Genomic DNA, 17289 nt, shown 5'->3' with positions numbered 1-17289 from the left:
GCCATGATTGCAGGTTTTCAGAGGGAGCTTGCATGGCATCCAAGCAATGTTTGGCACCACAATACCCGATTAAATGTGCCTCTTTTCCACTGATATTAGTCACAGCCTACTGATGTAACGTTCCTCTTCCAGAGCCTGATTTGGTCGTCCCTCTATGATTACGTCGGCGCACTCGAGGAGGATATCCAAGACTTATAACGTCGCAATCATCGGAGGCCACCTGATCTCTTTCGGAAGCACTTAAACGACCCGCACTCGCTGGCATCCTGAGTTTGTTTAGGCCCTAATTTCCCCCCCCCCACTCACTCGCGTGTGCGTGTTTACTTGCGCCGCCGTACGTACATATGTTAGCATGTCCGCGTACGCCTGCACTTAGGCTGTCACGGCCTGGCCGAATGGCGGCTGATTGCTGCGATGTGAGTGCAAAAATGTGTCAGCCACAGGGTGACCCTTGTCCTTTTTTTTTTTCCAGCTTGGCCAATTTCACCTGAGCCCTTGCACCAGATTTTACGGGTGGCGGCGGTGGGAATAATAGGGCCTGGCACCGCTCTGGAAGCTATTTGCCATCAGCGCGCACTGATTGGAGCGGCCTGGTGGAGGGAGAGCGCAGAGGTTGCCTGGTTGAGGCTGAAATTAGCGGAGGGCACCAGGGGCCTCTGGTCGGGTGTCAGGCCTGATTAGGCGGATGCCGGCCGGCCTCGCCGACACGCAGCGGAGAGCGCGTACCCCCCAAAAAAACATGTGCGTGAACAGTCACAGGCAATGTGTGTGCGCGGGACCCGGTGCCAAGGACTTCAATGAGAAGCAATCTGTAAAGAATAACTTCAACTTTTTGCGAGGAGCCCTCAGTGTTCCGCTGACAAGGATTGGCTCAGAGTTAAAGGAGACCGATGAAAACCAAGGACAGGATTCCTTCATTTTCCATAAATCCCCGTTTCAGATCAATGCGGCTCCGCTTGGCTGAAGCCCGCGTCGGCGCCGCCTTCCGCCCTCCTCGCACCGCCGCCCTCTTCCCCTAACAGACGAGTGAACAGGAAATGGATGTAACGTGTCGCAAAAAGCACCTTTTTGTCAGCAAGCTTTTTTACGAAACCCAAAAAAAAAAAAAACGTGACGAGGCTGCCAAATGGAATATCACTCCTGACGCGTGATGCGAGTGCGCTTCAACGGTTTGCCCATCAACTTCCCCGCTTGATGTCACGCTTGTCGCGATTTCATGACACATTAAAGCCATTTCAGCGACGATGCCCCCCCCCCCCCCCCCTTCTTTTCCTTCCTTCCAGTCGGCAAGGGCCTACTCAATGTCTCTGTTACTAAATGGTCGTTGGGTTTTGGCACGACTGAAAGAAAGTTGTTTTAACGCTGTGTAGCTTGGAAGTGCGACGATCCCGAATGCCGATGATGGAAGTTATTAAAAGACTCATAAACGCTCAAGGCCACATGAGTGGAGCAGGATTTTTTTGGTAGCACTGTGCGTGCTAACACTATGATATCACCACGTAGCATGAGTACACGGCGATAGATGCGCCTTGAGATACGTACAAACGACCTGATTTACGAGTCTTTCAGGATATGAGCCGTCATTTCAGCGGATTTTTTTTATTTATTTGGCTTGTGAGAAAAAATGGACACAATCGCAGTTGAACTCATCTCCGCTCACTTCTCAACAACCAGAAGCTTGGCAAATAGTGAGCAATTATTCCAAAATGTCTGTCAAATTAACCTAAAATAACAAGAATCATAAGTGTATTCAAAAAGTCGCTGTCGGATGGATTTGTTTTAGCCTGTCCGGGACGTTTATGGGCGGAGACTCAACGTTTTCTCTCCAGCCGAACCGCGGAAGCAAGATCCTATCAGTGGCATATGCAAATATCCCTGTGCGAACCCCCGCTCCTGATTGGAGGACTGCTTTTACGCTCGTTCCTGGTTTAACTGCTGTCCTCGGCTTCCACGAGCGTCAGTTTTGAATGTTGTGTTTACAAACAAATGCAAAATATAATCGATTGGCTAATCAGTAGTGTCAGTGCGTGGTGGGACTATAACTATTTGAGCAAGGAATATTTGAACATCCCAACAAATGTTGACATGCAATATGACAATAGTCGCACAGATAGTCTTTATCTTCTGCGAAGAATGACCGTCTCCATATGTGAATGCAGATTTTAGCTGCAAGTTCAGGCTTTAAATGCTATATTGGAAGATACAGTATATGTTTTTCTTTAAAATCATCTGTCATTGGGTTTTTTGGGGGGTGGGGGGGGGGTAAATTGTACATATCAAAAGTACTAGAGGTACTGCATACTCATACTGGTATTAAACATCCTTAATATATGTAAATATAGTAACAAAATTGCCTTGGATTTCTTTTTCATATTTAGAAAATTATTCAACTCCCTGACAGGTTTACTATTCGAAAGGATCCGGATAAATAACGACTATTGCATAGCATTAAGTGGAAAAAAAAGCATGAAACATGATTATTTTTTCATACAAAAACATTAAAATGTCATTTTGAAATAATCTCTGTATCACAATTCTTGTAAGACATTCAACAAACACAAACTGACAAAAAAGCGGTTTGAGAAAAAATGTCCTTCACTATAGAAAACTAAAGGCAAACAGATCCAAATGTCAGCAGAACTGAAAAGATCTTTTCGTCTAAAAATCAAAAAGAGCTTTTGAGGAGAGGGGGGGGGGGGTGGTGGTGTGGGGTTAACGTGACCCAGCCGCCAAATACAATATCACTCCTGACACACTAGTGGAGTGCGCGTCCAGCCGTTAAGCCATCAGAAGCCTGCCTGATTACACTTGTGGCGATTACGGCACACATTACTGCCATTTGTGCTCAGACGCCAATCAAATATGAATGGCTTTCCTCCGAGAGGGGCGCCTGGCCCGGGTAACAGCTTCCTCTGGAAAGAATTTTGGAGGTGAAAAGTTGTTTTAAGGGAGACGCTTTGGATGAAAGATGAGAGTCGATGGAGGGGTGAAGATGACCCACTAATGTGGTGGGGGGGGGGTTCACATGTTTTTTCTAGGGGGAGTATGATGATGATAATATTATTTTCGGGATATTTTGCCAATGGGAATAATATCAGCAAGCAGGGATTTTGCCTATGATCCATGTATTAAAGGCAGAAAATTGCAATTTTCTTCTAACTGAAGAATAAATATGTACGCTTATGTTTCGTGTCCATCCATCCGTCCATAGTAAAATGTCCATTGACTTGTACACTTTTCAGAAATGTGAATCATATTTGTTTAACAGCACACAGTCAGCTTGCTCGCAAATTCATTTTCCTCAGTGAAGACTACGCTAATTAAATGCTAAGAGTCAAAAAGCTCACATATTTTATTGTTTGTATGCACATATTTAAAAAATAAGAATGGATGTATGGATAATTATATCATGATGTCAAATGTCATAAAAGTCTTAGTTACGCATTGATGGTAGGAAAAAATACTGACATTCGTGCTTGTTTATTAAGAAAAGATTTGGGAAAAAAACATCACGGTTGTAAATAACACATTTGTATTTATAACTGAGTGAGAGCTTTTCCTACTTTTGCAGCTAATATAATTAATAAAAATAAAAATAAAACATTTTCAGGATCACGCGATTTGTTTTCTTCCCAATTCAAAGTTGATGAAAACAGCAGTAAATCTTAGCAAAAGAGGACAAAGGCCAACATAAAGGCGTTCCATCACATGCTGATTCGTCACACTGACGCAGGAAATCTTACATTTTGCACGGACAGCTGGCAAGTCAGGCGATAATCCGTTTGCGTCCGTCCACAATTGCATTTTTCTCGCCCGTTCCACCCGACATTAAAATAACAAAACAGCCTTTGACTGCATTGACAAAGATTCTTGCCCCCTTTTCCCCCTTGACAAAAAGCTTCCATCTATCTTGTGGAAATACCTGAAGACACGCCATAAACTCTTAGCGAGGTGAGCAGGCACAAACATTCCATCCCCTCCCCGACAGATAAACGCCAAAACAGCCCCTGGTGTCAAAATGTCTTATGAGCCATCATAAACAATTTTTCAGGGTCTGAGTCAGGCGTTCAACAGTCAAATTGTTTGTGACCAGCTGTCAAACCAACAGCGCAACCATGCCAAGGAATTGGAAAAGTGCACTGAAAAACATTCTTTACATTCCAACAGCAAGAATATTTGACTCCATTTTTTTTTTAAATGGACACTGCTGGATTATATATATATATATATATATATATTTTTTTTTTCTTTTTTTATTATTATTATTTTTTATTTAATTTTTTATTTAATTTTATTTATTTTATATATATATATATATATATATATAATTTTTTATTTATTTATATATATATATATATATATATATATATATATATATATATATATATATATATATATATATTTAATTTTATTTTTTTATTTATTTTTTATTTATATATATATATTTTTTTAATAGTAGTTACATTTCCATTTCAACTGAGCATTCTGCATAGTTACTCTTTATTCAGTCAATCAGTTTTAATCATGATATATGAAACAGGAAGTGCTTACTGTAATATCTCGTGGCTTCACCCGCAATGAATACAGACTTGTTATGCTCCCTTTCCAGAGGGAGATAATATTTTCATTTCATTATTATTATTTTTTTTAATGGTTGGCACGCAACCAATTTGAATACAATTTCGAGGTAAATCAAAACCAATCAATACATTTTCTCAAGTCGCCAACAGAAGGACCAAGGTTTGCTCTGACCAACAAATTAGAGGACGGTAAACGCTCGTGTCGTCGCAGGTAAGAGGATGAATTTGAAATTTGATGGGGAAAAAATAATAATAATACAGCAAAGATACACGCAATGCAGCCAACAGAAACAACAAAATAAAGACAATGGACCTTTGGGAATAAATGTGGACAGTTTCTTGGAACAAATATGATCAGTTCGTTTGTAAATGTAAGTCAGAGTTTCTGATAGTATTTAGGCCAAGTTTGTGACTATGGCGTTTTCCGACAAACTGTACCGCAGCTGCGGGACGGAAACCGGGGAACTCCCGCACCACACTTTAGGATCCGTGTCTTCGACCCAACTCTTATTCTTCCTTTTCCAATTCATGGGTTAACAGTTCAGCCTTGGGGGAGGTCTGCGCTCCACTGAGTGCTATTCTAGTTCTTCTTTGTTTGGCTCTTCAAGGTAGCACGTCACCCCCGATAAATCCCCACACTTATGACGCCTAGGCTTTTAATTCTTCTTCTGCCCTCCATATCTTCCTCGGGGATGGTCTTTAAGGAGGTGTTAATGCCGACTACTCTATTCCAGATAAACTCCATTTGTCAACGCTCCCTAATTCCCGTAGCAGACTTTGCAAGGAACATTGAAGAGCCATAATGTGGAATATGTGACGTATTCTGTGAATTGACACGATGATTGGTTCTAATTGGAAGAGGCTTTTTTTAACCAAAGTGTTTGTTTATGACGCGAGCTTGATGGAGATGATTCGTGTTTTCAAATTACCATTAGCACGTTGCTCCGTCTATGTAATGATTAGCCACGCTGCGGCCCGGCTGCTATTTTGAGCTGCTATGGTAAACGCTGAGCCCTCAAATCCAGTAGGGTCTGCGGATGGCGCCACTGGTAGCCAGCCAGTCTCACCCCCCGCCTCAGAGTTCCCCAGCCAGCAGCACTCAGAGCGCCAAGGTCCAGGAATTAGCGCCAGCACCCGTCCAGACAACAGATCAATGGGCCCGGTCCTGTATTGATAGGGCCACTTGGGCTCCAGAAGTGGCTGCTAATCCCTGCAGTTTATCAGCCACGCTGGCTGCCTGGATCCGTTGTCTGTTACGCACTTGTGGACACGCACACGCTTTCTTGTAAACATCAGGAGTCCTATTCACGTTAGCTCCAACCAGCACTCACGATAGCGCTCCCTTGCCTCCCTCATGGCGTTGCCCTTTTCCCTCAAATGTGGCGTCGACTGCATTACCCCGGGTGTTAGGGCTGCGGCTATAGAGTTGCCTTGTTTGAGTTCACCTCGGCTGGGTGGCTGTAACTGTATCCAGTGTCCTGCATGTTAAAGGGGGGGGGGGGGGTGGCAGCGGAGGCGGCGAGAGGGATAGGAGGCACGCTGGCTGGTAGACAGAAAGTCTGACCGGAGTGTGGCCCATTGATTCTAATGGGCATTTTTTAGGGGGCCTAATGATGGGAATCTATCCACGCCTCACTTGTCACGCCTTATTAAGGCAAAGCAACAATGAGTCCATTCACACTGGCTCCAGTTACCTCACTCAACCCTCCGTTTACAGGCGGCTTTTTTGCTCATTTTCACCACGCACGCATCAAGAGGCTGGACACTGAGGGACTTCTTTTCAATCACAAATGTCATGTTTCTTAATATTGTCATTGCCTTCCGTGCACTCGTGTGGTTAATTCCGCACCTCTTTTGTCAAGCTAATGTGTAGAGACAATGTGCTTGCTTCCATCAGCTACGGGCATGAGTGTCAGCAGTTTTGGGCTGCGTCTTTGGTCTTTGGATATTCAGTAGGTCCCGAGACACCAATCCCGCGTCAGAAGTTGGGAAGAGGACGGGCGTCGGGAGGCGTCTCATCGGTGTAGAATTCAACATTCACTCTGATTGGCTAAATCAGCGCATGGAGCAAAACAGGAAGTGATGAACAACAAATAAACGGCTATGCGATGGAAAGCCTTAAGAATTGTGCTCATTTATCATCCTTTGATTTTGGATGTACAACGTCTGTCCGGACATTACACGATGGACTGCAAAGAGCCCGAGGGTGTGCATCATGTGGGAGTGCATCGTGAGTGAAAAACATAGTGGGTTGGCTTTTTCTAACAATGAGTAATATTGACTACCGCCACCGACGGTATGAAGGAGCTTCTCACACATGCGCAAAAGATAGCTAGTAGTCGGCGTTAGGGATGGTTTGTTCCAGTGTCTATTTCTGACATTTTTCCGGCGCGACGTGCCGACGGTTAGGCCAACATCGACCGGCTATATTGGCCAAAGTCGGATTGGTGTGTAGTGGCCTTTAGTTGATTCGATCGATACGGTAAAACACAGAATCCGAGACCTCATTTGACAAAAAATTCCAACAACCACATAAAACACCGGATGCAGCCCAGATAAACGGAATACAGAGAATATTAATACTAATCCACAGAACAAATGCTGTACTTTAATTGCTAAATGTAGGTCACACCGCTTCTTATAGCCTTTAGCAGTTTCAGAACCAAATGAGAGGTGCAAAGACTTCTGGGATGGTGAGCTGGCAGGTGTCATAAAGCAGATAAACAAAGGCCAACAATCCAAGTTGCAAAACCTGTACAAACAAGTCATTAGCACCTGGCAGAGCAACAAAAAACGTGTCAGCAAACAATGGATGTGACTGATGAGGTGACGAGGGGTTTGGGTGTAGGGAGAGGTGGGCGGGCACACCAGGTAAATCTGAGAAAGTGAAGTTCGAGGGCATCTGGTGGACAGGTTGGGGACGACCGTATAAAAAAAAATTGGGCATTTTAAATGGGTTTTTGTTTACTTAAAATGGGCCCTGTATATGTACAATATGTTCGTACATTCGCTGCACATAATTCCATGGGCTGAATACTAATATTTAAAATCAATCACAAGTTTTACATTTTATTAAGGATTTAAGTCCCCAGGTGGAACTGGTGATTATAGTGTGAGCCTCGTATGGCAAAAACCAGACACCCAAAAGGCACAATAAAATGTTATACAGTATGAATTAGCTTGTTAACACTTTACAAACTGCAATATGTAATTATATAAAAGCAGCATGGACAGCAAACACCTGCTTGCCAAATAGTGCGCTACCATTGACCTTAACTGCTCAATTCTTGGTTTTGTATAAAGGGCAGAAGCTATAAATTATATTTCTTTTAGTGTGGATCCATCCGAAGTGTGATATCCTTGCCAAATATTGAGCCAAGACTTCAGCTAGCTAGCTTGCTGTCTGTGTATCTGCTAGATAGCTAGCAAGATAGCTAGACAGCTAGCTAAACACCTAGCTAGCTAGCTAGAAAGGCAGATAGCTAGTTAGCTAGACAGACAGATAGCTAGCTAGCTAGCTAGACAGACAGACAGATAGCTAGCTAAACATACAGACAGACAGACAGATAGCTAGATAGACAGACAGACAGACAGACAAAGAAATACAAAACCAAACGATATACAATTGTGAATAAATGATTCACAAAGTGCTTATTATATTAAGATGAACCCATTTATGAACCTTTATTTGAGTAAGAAAACTGACAAAGAAACCTATGGTTGTAAACTATAAGTAGATACTGAGTGGTTTGGAAGCCTGTCAATGGCAATTTGGCCTTTATTGACATGACATGAGTCCATTAAAGCACAGTAGCCACATCTGATGCCGCGGTGCGCTTTGCTGTGTGCATATGTGCACATTTGTGTTTCCAATCTCTGCCAAGGTCACAAAGAGTGGCTCTTCCTGTAAGGCCGGGCCATATATCAGGTGTGCGACGACGCCCGCAGATAAACGGCGCGCACCACCTTGCACTCCCGGCCCCCCATTTGTGTGCGTGTCTGTGTACACATGCTTTTAGCCGGCCACTTAACAGCCGGGATTAAGTCTGCATGGAGATAATTGCCGGGTGAATGCAGACGGCGGGCCGCTGTGTGCCACTCAAAAGATCCACAGACACCTTTTGTCAACTTTTACCTTTTGTCTCAGTGCAGAATGTACTGGAGGGGGGGGGGGGGGGTTGAGGTAAGAGAAAGAGTGTCGTTAGAGGCGGGCTGGACATTACCTTTGCAGGGAGGGCTGTTTGTTCGTTGAGACATGAATGCGGTCTAAAGAAGAGGAGTGTCTGTAAATATTGATCTCCCAACTCGGGCATCATGAAGCACTCTGCTCTCTCAGACGGATTCACCCTGGAGCTCTGTGCTTTTGTTCAGCCTGTTTGACATGGAGACAACAGTTCAGATATGAAAAGACCAGGAGGGATATGCGCCTTTCATTACAATACAAAGATGGCATATGGACATTGACAAAAAAAAAAGAAGTTATTTTTTTTTAAATTATTTTAGGAACACACTTCTTTTGATTGGACTTGATTGATTATTTTTTCTCCTTAAAATACTTTCTCTCACAAAATGCATGACACTAAAATCTTGATAGTAAGATAGAAATGCCGTGCCAATGATGATGACGCCGAGGTATTCATATAACAGTATGTGGAAATGTCCGTTTTGTGCACTGCATTCAATTTAGTTGGGATTTTTTTTTTGCAGCTGATACCAGTATCGGCCCACACACTTGTGGCCATTTTACGATCAGGAACTGGAAATGAGAAATTAGAAGAATAGGAAATTGCCACAAATTGTATGCAATTTTAAAGAAAAAGATACATTAGTGCTGTCAACGCACAGTTTTCTGTGATTAATCACATTGTTTTTCTTCAAAGCTTGTAACAGATATTTACTTTAGTAACATCTTGGGAGTTAATGTAAAATCATTAAATACAAAGTATATTCAGAATCAAATAAAGCAAAACAATCCCCCCAAAAATTCTCGGAATTTCTCGTTCACAGCATCAGAACTGCAAAGTGCATAAATTACTTTGCAGTTCTCCAACAAGCATCGAGCAAGTTTGGCTGCACACCGAGTTCATTATTTTTAAACACTTTAATGAATTCAAATTCATTTCCAGGGTTAACGTTTTAATTTTGGCAGCCCACATATACGTGTGGTGATAATGAAGAGATCAAACAAATATTCATGTAAAGTACCTGAAAACTCCAAAAGTACAGTATGTATTTGTACTTTGTGATTTTCCCACCACTGCAAACAAGACGACGCTATGCGTTAAGAGTTGTCATAAAACGCATCCCTTATTCAATGGCATGACCGAGAAGTTTAATGCTGGCCGCAGGGGCCTTTGTGCTGCGCGCTATAATCTCTTATTGGCAGTCAGTCATTTTTCTCCTTGCACTCTTTCCTCATCCTGGCCCTGAAGGAGGGTAAGGGGTGAAGTCACGGTCAGGACCCGTGAATGGAGGCCAACGTTGCGCCTTGCGCACACCAAATCACAAGATCTGCCTTTTTTTTTTTTCAGACCTTCCGTTGCCTTGTCAGATGACATGGAGGCAAGGCAGCACGAATACACACAAACCCGCTTACTGTACCCGCTGGCGTTGAAGTGCCACGGCGCTCCGTCACGTGCCGCGGCGGGTCACATTTCACATTTGCCCGGTCGTTTTTTTTTTTTCGACCGCGCGTGTGCAAACAGAAGCCCAAACACCAGTTGGACGAGTCGGGCCATAAAAGCGTCTAAATTATTTACACGCCGTGTTAAAATATGCATGCAACCTGGCAGTTCAACAAAAGGATATTTTGAAGAGGCTCTTCAGACAGTGGTTTTGTGTGATTCCAATAGAACTTGAGAGCCTGCATTCATATTCAATTCAATGAGAAAAAAAATATGGTGAGTAATATTTTGGCTATAATCGTGCAGTCTTAGTGGTACATAAGTGAAATGAGGGGGGGGGGGGGGTAATCAGCTGTGTCTGGTCCTATCGTGTACCTCAAAAACAACCAACCAGAGACAGAATTCGTGACGGATGATTTGTTATTCATTTGCCCTCACTTTGACCTGCTACCTTCGATTTGGAATATCCATCTTCAGGAGAAAAAAAAGAAAAAAAAAAGGTCAACCCTCATTTGCCATCAACTGGGCATGAATGGAGCAAACAGAAGAACTGCTCAAGTTTTGTTGACCTCTGAGCATTTATGACATCACACAGCACAGGACAGTTTTTTTTTGTTTGTTTTTTTTACTACTTCAGCGCCACCTGTCTCGGGGCGAGCGTCGCACGTCGTCCGCCTCAAGGCCCGAGGTGGCGGCGTCATACCTTGCGTGACTCTTTGACACGGGGAAGTGTGTAAATTCAACTAAATGGTTCTCGTGTGCGTCATCAATCACAGAGAAGAGTTCAGAACGCTTCAGATAATCCATCAAAAATGTGTTTTCGCAAGCTTTTAGAAACAAAACATTGGGATTTTCCACATTTAACTCTCAGGTCTTGTTCGATTATACCACTTGGCCATTTTTGTCCACCAACAGAAATAATCTAGAAATAATCTGTCATTTGAAGTGTTGAGTTAAAATATATAGTATTCACTCAGAGTCAAAAAGGAATAATAGGAATCTATTTCTAAGCCCATTTGAGTACGAAGAGCCCTGACTGTTTTACTCTGACTGCACCTATCAGCTTTTATCTGTGTGTGGCCCCTCCCACTCCACAGTTTCTTTGGGGAGGGGGCGGAGTTTTTCTTACCTCATTTGAAGTCATGTCTTTGTTTGTCAACTGTGGCTGTTGTTGTAAGATCGTGCACGTACACCATGAACGAGCCTGATACAAATGCTGCAGTTACGACCTTGGGCCAGAGGTGGCAGTCGCAAGTGACAAACTGCTCCTTTAAAAGTAAGCCAAATTGGAATTGGGTGAGAAAGCTTACATAGCGCTGGGTCCCAAAGGGGGAGAGCCGGTGATAGGCTATTTATACTCAGCACATTGGGTTGAAGTTTTGATCCAGCACGTTGGGAGAAGCCAACAGTGAAAGCTACCCAAAAAATTGTTACCAGGTTTTTGGTACATTCCAAAAAACGTTGGGTCAACAATAGCCCAACTGGGTCAAAAATGAACCCGCTACTTAGGGCAATTTGACCCAACTTTCACTTTTTGGGGGGTCAATTTGACCCAAGTAATGGATCGGTACCTGTGTGACCTAAATTCAGTTTATTTATTTATTTATTTTTTACCAAACTGTTATTAGAGCTTTGGAAGGAAAAAAAAAAAGAGAGCTTATTTTTACATTTTCTAAGAAGAAAAAGCAATGTCCCCTGTTAGGGGTTGCCACAGCGATGATTCCTCCGTGTCGATAAAAATCAACAATGTTACACAACCGCCCAAATCCAATCTTCAACCCAATTGCTGGGTCCCCAAAAAATAACCCAATCTGCTCAAAATCCGCAGCTACTCAACGAGTGGGATAGGAAAACAACCCAGCATTTTCTTAGTGTATAGTAAATAAGTGTAGTTTAGTTAGCATTACGGAAAATACAATTGCAGGAAAGAATCAAAGTGCTCTTTATATCTACAATGGAGATCATATAAACTCAAGTGAGTACAAGACACATCCAGACATCAACCTCTGCTGCCATTCTTACATATAATCAAGCATCAGGCGACTTTTGGTGGGCCCCGAGGAGGTCCAAACAAGTCAGTCAATGCCGCCTTTGAGCGGCCGAGCTCCCCAACACAAAGGCATCTTTTTTCGGTTGCTCGGCATCATGAGAATCGCTGACAAGCAACACGTTGAACGCCGCCGAAATCCAGCACTTGCAACAATAATGGTTTTATTCCTGGCGCTTATCTCATCTGGCGAGAACTGTTGCTAACTCAAGGCATGGCCGCAGACCGTTGATAGACCGCTTGATGGTCCTGCACACGCTCATAAAGTCACTTCATCTATGCCATTGTAAGCTAATGTAGCAGTGTGATGATACACCGTCTTTTACGGTCTGTCTACACAGACTAGTAAAACGAGACTGGCCGAGCTTTTAAAGTCTTTCCATGCCTAAGAAATACCTTATTATTATTATTATTATTTAATGTATTATTATTATTATTTTCATATAATAGGGCCAGGCAGATTCATTGGCCAGCCAATTTTATCAGGTGATAATTAGCTCTTTAAAAAATTTATTTTTTATTTTTTTGCCGATTGTAGTTTAATTTAATTTATTTATTTATTTCTACAGGGATGGGCAAACGTCGGTCAGCTGATTGATGATCAGCTGATCAGCAAGCTCTGCATAAGCCTGATATGGATCTTGGTGATTGGAATCAGCTGTGTTGGAGCAGGGAAACATCCAAAACCTGCAAGACTCAGGCCCTCGAGGATCGACTTTGCCCACCACCGGATTAAAAAATAAGACAAAGAAAATGACGTATGAACAAATACTGAAATGCAAAGTCATTTTCTGGCTGTAATTCACATATTTATGGTTGTAAGCATTAAGGGACCAACAAAAAAGTTATTTTAATTAATCGACTGATTAACTCATTCACTCCCAGCCATTTTCACTGAAGCAACCCCCTTTGCTCCCTTTTACTGGATTTTGACTGGTTTTGCAAAGCCCACAGAATATTGTGTTCTATTGCTAGAAAGACATGGAACCTACCAAAAGAAAGAATAGAGTCCCTTCTTTCATCAGGAAAAAAAATTATATAAATTATATAAAATATTTCTATCGGTTTCCATTTTGCAGCAATAAGCATTCGAATATAGCTAAGTTTCATCATTATTCACAAACCTGTCGAAAACACTGTCAAAAAGAGCTTCTTGCAACATGGCCCTGGCTGATCTCTTATACTCCGCTGTCACCTGCTGGATGTTTTTTTAATTACTACCATTGTTTCACCCGTTTTCTGCAGTTCAGAGGCTGCATCAAAGCCTTCTGTATGCTGTAGCATAAAAAACAACAACATAAAAATATATATAAATACGTCTTTGGGACACTTAAAACATTTAAAATAGAACGTATTTTTACATTTTTGGGAGCAAATGAGTTAACTGGTTATCATAATTTTACTCTGCTAATTAACAGAATCAGCCTAAAACAAACAGATTTTACTCAAACAAGACAGACTTTTTGTCTGTGGATTTTTATTTGCACTGTATATAAATATCGGCAATGCTTTGTGAACTGGTTTCTCTATGTTTATGGTTATGTGTGTAAAAAAAAACAACACACTACTTAGCTCATTCCTAACAAAAATGCTAGAAAACACCATAGATATGCTAAAAAAAAACGTCTGTATTGTTAAAACCCTTTTAAGCAATGTTTATTTTAATAGAAATGTTTGGGCAATATATGAATAAACAATATAATAATACTCACAGGCGTATTTTCTATAACTAATATCACTGGAACTTACTGAGAAGTGTTGACCGTGTCCTCTGTCTCAGAGACTGTATTAGCATAGTTGACTTTTCTTCCACTTGTATGTTCAAACATCACGTCTTGATGATCACACAAAAATGCTTCAGCTACGCTTACGGCAAAATGGGTCCATTATTAGTTCCTCGGCTCAGACTCAGTCAGCTCGGTCTTTGATGTTGACACACACAAAAAAAACCATCAGCACCACACAGTGAGCGCATTCGCAGCTGTCTCAGCAAAGATAGCGGCGCCATGTCTGCGCGGCAAACGGAACACCACATCCCATCCTGACGTTTTTTTTTTCCCCCTCTCCTGACAGCCTCTGCTTCTTGTCACTCCATCGGCATCCTCGCCTGCCTTCGAAACCCGTCGGAACGCCGCGGCGCATCATGGGCCGGGTCGGGCCTTTTGCCTGTGTTGCTGCAGTACCTGACGCTCGAACCCGGCGGCTCATCTCCATCATTGTCACGCTCTCGCATTCCATTTTCTCCAGGCCCCATCACAAGCATGATTAATGGCGTGGAGGGTTGGCGGTGCGGGGGCCAAAGACTCAGAAGACTTCCTCATTTTCCCCCCCGTGACTTCAAGTACTTCATACAACTTCAAGTACTGTATATATTTTGCTATTGTATAAAAACAACTAATTGAGCCCACCTGGGGTGTCACTAGGTTTTATGGACAGGGGCGTCTTAGTCCCTCGGGGATAATTGGCAGATGGGGGTGTCATGAAAACCAATTTGAATTGAAAAATCAGAAAGGAGAGAGAAACCCTCCCACACGTTAGCTTAGCGCTAGTTAGCTGCTTCGACATGATTAAATTAAAAAAATAAAATACAACATATGGTGTAGATAAAGCACTACTTTAAAAAAAACAAAATTGTTGCAAAATCCCTGTCTCATCTCCAGCTCGATGCTAATTGATGATAATGTCGGTCTGACCCGCGAGCCCGAGGGTTTGAAAGCCCGTAAACCGTCTTTGTGTTTTGCTGTCGTTTGGCAACAGAGGGGTCGGCCATCAAGATGACCCCGATTGTCGGGGGGGTGGGGGGGGGCACGCTTGAGCAGCAAATATCCGTAGTGAAGGTGCGCCGCCGCAATCCAGCGGCAGACGCTCAACAGGCCGCTGGTGACAGATAAGTGGCGAGACGAGCCCTGACAGGTCACAGCTTCTAACGCGACGTGACACCTAATAAGTGCTGCTTTTTCTACCGCAACACGCGCGCCGACCAGCGCCGGGCCTGCGGAGACGAAAGGCAGGAGGTGGGAAGGGAAAAGGCCGCAAAACATCAGTGGCGGGAAGGAACCAAGTGCAAATACGTTGTTGCTTGCCGCCATTGCTGTTTGTCTTAGGTCAATGTAAAAACCGCCAGATTCTACGACTAATATCAAATATAAGCAAAGGTAAGTTGTATTTCAGTTGTTACCGTTAGCCAATTTAGCATTTTTTTTGGTTCCCAGTTCACAATGTTAACAAAGCTTTAAGAACACGACTGTCACAGCGTAAAAGGGTTAGGGTTAGCCAGCTAGCTCTTAAACAACAACATGCAACATGTAGCCTAACATTATTTTTCATTAGCTTTACTGTAGATCGCTCACTGCTAAAACAGCATACAGTAGATGAGCTAGCAAAATTGTATCGGTGTTATGGTAGATGTAACGCTTCAAAAAAAAAAGAAAAGATATTTGAACACAAACAGTAGAGCAACACGTGGACAGATAATGTCATATATTCTTTATCCTCTGCCAAGAACGACTAATTTTACTAGACTTGATGTACTGAAATTGAGGTTATTATAGTTGATGAGAACTAATCACAAATATTTTTACATTAACTTAAAAGGAAAATGAGAGTGCTTAAAAAAACGCTAACTGAAACATTTTATGTTTAGAAAACCAAAACGTCCTCGTTTTTGTCTTAATCTCAAACGAGGTTTTGGCATTTTTTAAAATGTATTTATTTTACTACTGTATGGAAGAAAAACTGTCCTTTGGGAATTATAGTTAATTTAACTAATATGTTTTGTAACTAATAATAAAACGAAGAAAGATTGAACTTAAACTACATATTTTTGAAAAAATAATAACTAATAAAGAGTACCTGAAAAACTATAATGAAAAATCCAAAGCTATTACAACCTGTGCGTTTGATTTTAATATACATGTTTTAAAATAAAATAAAATAAAAATAAAAACTCAACTCCTTTTTTCTGATTCTGGTTACGTTCAAGGTAAGCATTTTGACATCAATTTCAGTGGACAGCAGGTGGCAGTGTACACCAAAAAGGCAGCCCTCTGAGATGGGTGGATTTTTCGGCTTGATTCTTATTCCACAAACAAAATGTTTATTAAAATATCATATTTAGATTAGTGGGGGTGCATCAAACATATTATAGCAACGGCAGTACAGAATGCACGTACTTCTTTCTACCTCTGGGAAACACTTGAGCCACCCACAAGCCACCATATTGTTTTGTAGGTGGCTGTAAATAGTTTCCATCGTTTTGTTTTGCTCGCATTCAAAGAGGCACTGACAGATCATTTCTATTACGCCCGACGCCACTCCTTCGAGTCTGTGTTTACACGTCCTTGCGAGGATCATGTTAAAACGCGGCGGATTAAGGCTTTTGTTTACGCCGACTTTTGAGTCGTCGCTGTTGATTTCCCGAGGTGCACTGGAGTCCGGAGAGGAGGTTAGCAGCTGGTCACGTCTTCTGCAGCGCTTCACATGATTTGGCGCGTGTGAATGGTGCCGTTTGTTGGGACGCGAGGGGAAAGGGCCCTTTGTCAAATCTGGGAAAATTTTGAGAAGAGGGCACCAACTTAATTCCACTGATGCGAGAGGACGATTTGTGGTAAAAGCCCGCTTGTGTGTGAATCAGCAGCAAATACTTTGCCTAATGTGGGAGGAATTAGACGTGTTGTTTGGGAATGTATTTTAAGGCTCAACTTCTTCCTACTTTTATGTTAAATGTTAGGCTCAAGTTTTGTGGTCCACATTCTTTATTTTCTGCCAGGCCTCTTGGGAATCTTGTTGTAAAAGTGAAACGGAAAGACATCGATTTCCGTTTATGAGAAGTCTGAAGGCCGCGCAGTGAAAATGGTGGTTTGTCCCTCTGCTTCACAGTGAGAGGATCCAGGTTCGAACCTCTGGTGTTCTTCCCACACTCCGAAAAAAATACAAATTATATATATATTAGAGCTGTCAGTCGATGAAATTTTTTTAAATCGTAATTAATCACCTGACTTCAATAATTACCTCACGATTAATCGCAAATTAATCCCAA

At 42.3% G+C, this 17289-nt stretch overlaps 1 long non-coding RNA gene across 1 annotated transcript in view; it reads right to left on the bottom strand.

Moving 5' to 3' along the window:
- LOC147161695 (uncharacterized) overlaps nucleotides 1–17289 on the bottom strand; it is a 129041-nt gene that overhangs the window by 40289 nt on the left and 71463 nt on the right. Inside the window, exon 4 of the long non-coding RNA XR_015097293.1 lies at nucleotides 8804–8952. This is a non-coding gene — a long non-coding RNA (uncharacterized LOC147161695). The remainder of the gene's footprint in view (nucleotides 1–8803; nucleotides 8953–17289) is intronic.

This window comes from Leptonotus elevatus, chromosome 15 (genome assembly GCF_054856555.1).
Source record: "Leptonotus elevatus isolate MCC_2025b chromosome 15, RoL_Lele_1.0, whole genome shotgun sequence".
Taxonomy (NCBI): domain Eukaryota; kingdom Metazoa; phylum Chordata; class Actinopteri; order Syngnathiformes; family Syngnathidae; genus Leptonotus; species Leptonotus elevatus.
The sequence above is the reverse complement of the archived record's forward strand: the minus strand, read 5'-3'. Positions and strand labels throughout refer to the sequence as shown.